Source organism: Molossus molossus, unplaced genomic scaffold, assembly GCF_014108415.1.
Source record: "Molossus molossus isolate mMolMol1 unplaced genomic scaffold, mMolMol1.p scaffold_m16_p_5, whole genome shotgun sequence".
Taxonomy (NCBI): Eukaryota; Metazoa; Chordata; class Mammalia; order Chiroptera; family Molossidae; genus Molossus; species Molossus molossus.
The window spans coordinates 13,399,872-13,406,789 of NW_023425388.1; the positions used below are offsets into that span (position 1 = coordinate 13,399,872).

The 6,918-nt window shown below is 38.2% G+C and overlaps 1 pseudogene; it reads right to left on the reverse strand.

The window, feature by feature from the left end:
- Positions 1–640: 640 nt before the first annotated feature.
- Positions 641–760, reverse strand: LOC118618020 (annotated as a pseudogene).
- Positions 761–6,918: the final 6,158 nt, after the last annotated feature.

Genomic DNA, 6,918 nt, shown 5'->3' on the forward strand with positions numbered 1-6,918 from the left:
TGTATTCACTAACTCTGTTCTGAGGAGGAGACTATTCTCCAAATAGATTAATCCTAGAAAAGTGTTAACTGTAAATTATGAAAATTGTGTCACACATAACAACATATTAAAGATAAAGAGTGTTGGTAAAAAGAAGATGGGATTCTCTTCCCTTTTACTGTTATTATCGTGTACTGTACTTTTCTATTGCTGCATAACAAATTATCACAAAGTTAGTGATTCACAGCACCACCAATTTATTGTCTCACTGTTTCTGCAGGTCAGAAATCTGGGCATGGCATGGATAGATTTCTCTGCTCAGGGCTGCAATCAAACTATTGGCTGCAGTTGGGATTTTCATTAAGCTAGCTAGTTGTTGGCAGAATTCATTTTCTTGTGGTCATACTACCAGGTTCCTTATTTTCCTATAGATGTTGCTCAGAAACTACTCTGTGTGCCTCAGTGCTGTCTGAAGTTCCTTGATAGATGGTCCCCCATTTAAAGTCAGCAACAGTGCACAAATCTTTCTCGGGCTTTGAATCTCCGGCATAGTCTTCTTTAATCAGCTGGAGAAAACACTCTGCTTTTTAAAGGATTATGTGATTAAGTCAGGCTATCTGCATTATCCCCAATGATTTGATTTTTTTTGTTTTTGTTTTTTTCTTATAGCCATTTTCAGGGACCTTAATGACTTTAAGGCTCGTAACATGGCTTTCCTATTGCCAACTTTCTCTAAATTTCTGCAGAACACATTCAGGTAAGCAGACTCATTAGCTGGCTTTATCCCCAATGATCTGTAATTACATCTTCAAAATCTCATCATAGTAGCCCTTAGATTAAGCTTGATTGAATAATTAGGAGACTGTGTGTCTACACCAGGATCCTGGAACTTTGTGGGGCATCTTAGGATTCCGCCAACCGCAAGTCCTATACTATGTACATGCACCGATGCTTATATAATAAGTGCTATTTAGAGACAGTAAAGAAATTGAGAAACTTCTAAGAGTGTTGTAAAATTAAAACCAAAACCAAAATCCAAAAGAACTTTCTTCTTTAGTCCTTGGTTTGGTAAGTGTAGGGAAACTTTCAGTGATAAACTCTTCGGGAGAAACGTGACTTGGAGGAGAATGTTTGCTTCAAGAATGTTGGGCTAAGATACTATTTATGATTGAATGGAATGGAAACTTATCCATTTCTTCAATCTTGATACGGTTCTCTTTTTTCCCCCTAATATTTATTTAAAAAATAGTACAGAAAACTGTTGGAACAAATAGAGATTTCTGCTTCAAACAGTTAGCTGTCATCAATGATTTTCACAAACGACATATTTTTCTGTCCCAATACATAGCATTAGGTCAGGGGATAGGTTGTAAGTATTAGTCTTGGTGGAGAATGCCTAGGGTCCACCAGCTCAGGGCCCTTGCAATGTCCTGCTTGTATGTCTGAGCTTTTCTCTTATTTTGTTGGAGATTGCTATTTCATTTTTTTTTTTTTATCCTCACCCAAGGACATTTTTGCATTTATCTTCAGAGAGAGCGGGAGGGAGAGGGGAAGGAAGAGAGAGAGAAACATCGATGTGAGAGAGACACATTGAGTGGCTGCCATGCACATAACCCCAACCGGGGCTGGGGACAAACCGCAACCGAGTTATGTGCCCTTAGCGGGAACTGAACCCAGGTCTCTCTGGTCTGTGGGCCGACGCTCTAACCTTTGAGCCGAACCAGCCAAGGCTGCTATTCCATTTCTATAGTTAGTTTTCCTCTTAAACATCTATTCCAGGGAGCCTTCTTATCTTCTCCTATTTCATAATATTTAATTTTTTTGCTGTTTTTGTTTACTTTTTGGGGGGTTAACTTGATCTAAAATGTACCTACAAAGCCTGCTTCTCTCTCTGCATCTCAATGTCATTTAAAGGAACCAGTTTGCCCAGTTTGTCAGTCATCCTAGCCACCTACCCTATTTCAAATCACACTTCCAGTCCATTGTCAAAATCTTTTGATTACTGGCTTCAAATTACCTTCAGAATAAAGTCCAACCTTCTCGGCATACAAAGTGCTGCGCCCTGCCTACCTCTCCAAGATCCACTGTTCTTGCCACTCTTCCTAACCAATGTTGACTGTTTGCAGTTCCTTAAATGTTTTTTGTTCCCCTGTGCTTTTGCTCATGATGCTATCACTGCATGTAATGATGACTCCCTCACCCATGTGCCTAGCTCACTCCTGTTTATTCTACTTATTCTTCAAAGTAAAAGTCAAGTGTTACCTCCTTTCCCTACCCTCCCACCACTAAATGTGTGAGCTACCCTTTCCTATGCTTTTGTAGTTCCCTATACATGTACTTCTTTTATATCACTTTTAACTTAATGAGACCTATTGTTTTGCTGTTCTGCTTCCCCTAAAGAGAATAAAAGTTGAGGTTAGATATTTTGTGCTGTTCATCACTGTGTGCCTAGCTTCATGAATAGTGCCATTTCATGAGTGAATGTGTGAGTGAATAGATGAATATAAGGAAAGCATGTACAGAGCAAACCATACTACCTTAAACTTCTATTTTGCAGGTAAAGAAAGTAATCAGGTACCCAGACATTCAAAGAAAATACATACAGTGAAGCAACGGCATTCCCCAAGGCATTCAGACATTGAAACTTTCAGATTTCTATTTCTTTATCCAAATGCATATTCCTTTTTTTTTTTTTAATTGTGGAGATAGAGCAACATGCATTTAAAATTTTGTCATTGTGCAAAGATGACCAACCATTTATATGGAGAGTCCCTTTGACTTTGAAGATGACATGGAATGGAAAGCACATAGATTGCTCAAAACTCCACAGGTGTGTGCACATGAGCTTCGGTTGATATGGTTGTGAAGTGTGGGTTGATAGGTCTGCGTCCACAGTGCATTAGTCTTGAGAAATATAAACATATGTTACTAATTTAAGCAGCTTTTCTTCTTGGCTTTAGTAGTGAGACAAATTTCCCTGCATACTTCATGAACAAGAAGAGTAGGAACAGTCAGTGTAAATTGCCGGTCTACATCTTCACAGCACAAAAGACATCGGGAATTTGTTGACTGACTACTCATTTGGTGAATTCAGACAACCGTCATTTATTCTCTGACCTGAAATAATAAGCTTGGTGATCTACATTGATTGAATAAACTGAAAATTTTCTAAAGCTGTATTTCAATTCGTTTTGCATAAAAATGGCAACAGAAAGCACAATTAAAAAAATCTTCATCTAATTAACAAAATAGGCTGTCACCAATTATTTATGAACTGTTGGTAGAGTTAAGTGTTTTAGATCAGTCGATTATAACAAAATATTATTTACTGGTGACATAACTAACAGAAATGCATGTCTCACTGTTCTAGAAGCTGGAAGTCCAAGGTCAGGGTGCCAGCATGGCTGGGTTAGGGTCCTCTTCCAGGCTGCAGACGTCACATATCTTCAGATGGTTGGAAGGGACTGGGCAGCTCTGTGAGATCTCTTTTATAAGGGCACTGATTCCATTTTTGAGGGCTGTACCTGCATGGCCTACCTACCTTCCAAATGCCCTGCCTATTAACACCATCACCTTTGGGTTTAGTATTTCAATGTATGAATTTTAAGGAAACACAAACATTTAGACAATAACAGTAAGCAACCATTCTGAAATTAAGAAACCTTATATAGCAGTTTTGAATGAAAAGACACATATTTTCATGAGGAATCATTAAAAAAAAGAAAAGAAAAGAAAGAAAATAGATTGTTTCCCACCTGAAATTATTATCACAGGAGGCCTTTTACAGGTTGTTTTTTTTTTTTTTGCTAATGCATATAGATTTGGAAAGTCGTAAATGTCTTGTTGAACCTAAGGCTTCTTGGCAGCCTCAGACTCTTCTTTAGACAATTTAAAATTAAATCTTAGGTTGGGATTAAAGAAGCCCAATAAGTAGAATCCTATTAACCTGCCTAAATCTTGAACCAATCAAGAAGACAAAAGAGTCAACAGATGCTCTTTCGAAACAGAACAAAAGGGCACCAATGAAAACACATGCTTTTTGCAGGCCTCATACTTCCAAAACGGAGGGACCAGGAAGAGGCTGGAGACTCATGTCTAGGTTCACTTTCCCAAAGTCAGTACTCAGGTGAAGCCTACTGCTCCTTAAGGACTGAGGAGGGCACAGCAGAGACCCTGGCTGACCTGCGCATCAGTGATGCTCTCTTCAAAGTGAAGAGCTGGAGAAGTCATCATCCATTCTTTAATTTAGTTAAATTTACTCGCTAATTATGACATGATACATAAAATAAAATCAGTTGTCTTCACACTTTGTTTTTGGCTATGTTGAATTTCTCTGTGCTCTGATTGCAATGCAGAACTGATGAGTTTTGAAATGTATTTCCCAAATCGACTTCTTTTGAAACATACTCAGCTGCAGCAGACGAAGCACATTTTTCCAACTTCCTACTCTGAGAAGTTTGCCTGAAGGGGAGAATATCATTATCGAAATTATTATCAATAACTGTGAGCACATTTAAGAAAACTAAGATTATCTTTTTACAGAAAACTTTCAAATGGAAACTAAAAACACAGATATGCAGATGCTTGGTATTTTGTGAGCTAAATACTCAAATATTTGGCAATTTTTTTCAATTTTTATGTGTGCATACCATGAGAAGATGATTATGTATACCATATTCCTGAAAATAATAATTCTTTTGACAACTGAAATGTTCATCCTCACCAACATTCTATGTGCATTTTATCCAGATCTAGTCAATTATGGTTTTGTTTATGAGACACTAGTAGACTTTCTTTTTTTTTTCTTATCCTCACCCAAGGACATTTTTGCACTTATCTTCAGCTAGAGTGGGAGGGAGAGAGGGAGGAGGAAAGAGAAACATCCATGTGAGAGAGACACATAGACTGGTTGCCACCCACACGACCCCAACCGGAGCTGGAGACAAACTGCAACTGAGGTACATGCCCTTAGTGGGAACCAAACCTGGGACTCTCTGGTCCGCAGGCCAACGCTCTAACCGCTGAGCCAAACCGGCCAGGGCTAGACTTTCTTAATGAAAAATATAAGAAATTTTACTGTATGTATTCTTTCTATCTAGGTACTCTCTAATTGTAGATTTAGAAGCTAGGAGATTTGAAGATGAAAGTTTGGTAATGAATAGCTTGTAAGTACCAAAGATTCATCATTGAATTAACTTGCAATGTAAAATAAATGCTTTTCTTAACTAAAAAAGATTTGAAAGTTGAAACACTAACGTAGCCATAGAATTTTATTAATAAGACGTATACTACTGAATTTCTATCAAATAAAAAAATTTAAGATCATTGTTCTAATTTAAATGTATTTTAGCCACCTCAGTAATACCTTTTATAAATTGACCTCTCTAGATACAGTTTATTTTTTGAGTACATAAGGTATATAAGAGAAACCAAAGAAATATGAATGAAAAGAGTTTCAGACTGCGTTTCAAAATGAGGCACTTGTGTTTAATTTCTTTTATTCTTTGCCACTACCCACATAACTTTTATTATTTAAAGGGCCCAGAAAAAATACAGCTTATTCAAATTAACAGTAAACTTTTTTGTTTTACTTGCCATCACTTGAAGCAATACATGTTTAATAAAAAACAGGATAATTCATTTTCAGACTTGTGTTGTGGTCTCTTGACTTCCTGGAGAGGCATGAATAAAACCACCAAGCCACATCATAAAGCACTTTGTTTGCTTTGAGGTATCAGTTGTTATTATTATTATTATTATTATTACTGAAACACATTTAGAAGAATGGGCATGTTAAAAGGCAACTTCCACCGAGCTGGTGTGGCTCAGTGGTTGAGAGTCAACCCATGCACCAAGAGGTTGCCAGTTAATTCCCAGTCAGGGCACATGCCCAGGTTGTGGGCCAAATCCCTAGTCGGGGGCATGCAGGAGGCAGCCAACTGATGTTCTCTCTCATCGATGTTTCTATTTCTCCCTCTCCCTTCCTCTCTTTCTAAAATCAATAAAGAAAAAAATAAAAATAAAAAAAAAAAGGCAACTTCATCTTGTGTTCCTTAACTGAGTGTGAACAGAACACACTTCTAGAGACTGAACTTATGCAGCTCAATGACAAAAATTAGAAGTTTAAGTCAAGGTGAATTGTAGAAAAGCCAAGTAGTTGGAGACCTGGCGGTACTAGTCAAGGGTGATCCTTGGCTGTCTTCTTGAAAACATGGAAATTGAAACTTTAGCTAATATTTAAACTTAAAACCATAGTCTGAATGCATGGTATCTAAGACTGAAGTAGTACCTATATCCAATTTCAGTGTATAAACAAAGTAATGTATAGCGCCTATTCTATGTTGTTTATATCCATGTCGTATATATTTGCAACATCTACCCTTCCTTTGGTTGAAGAGGTTGGCAAGCGACCAGCTATTTTTCCCAGACCTCCTTGCAGCTGGGGTTTAGAAGCCATGAGGACCTGTCAATCTGCCTGACTGCCATGAGAGTTGTAAGGTGCATGTGAGGTTTAAGCCATTCTGCTTCAGCTTTTAGCTATTGCTGTTGGCCAGTAGGTTCACAGAAACAGGAAGTCTTCATTTGTTTTTTGACTGTCCATTCTCCAGCTCCCAGGGTTTCAAGAAGTAGAGGCATGTTGATCTGGACATCTAGTCTGGTAATCCCAGCCGCCAAGATCCATTCTCCAGCTTCTGGGATGTGGAGAGGCCACTGGGACAAACCATTGGGTTCTTCCTTCCAGCATAGCTCCACCGACAGCCTTACCGGGCTCAGCTTTTGATTGTTTTCAGAGTCATTTCAGGAGGCCAACCCTAGAAACCATTCCTTGAATCTTTTCAATGATTTTGTAAATACCATATTCCCTCTTTGAAATCTGTCCCTGCTTAAAACACATAGAGTGGTTTCTCTGCCCTGCACTAAATTTCTCCTAATACAATA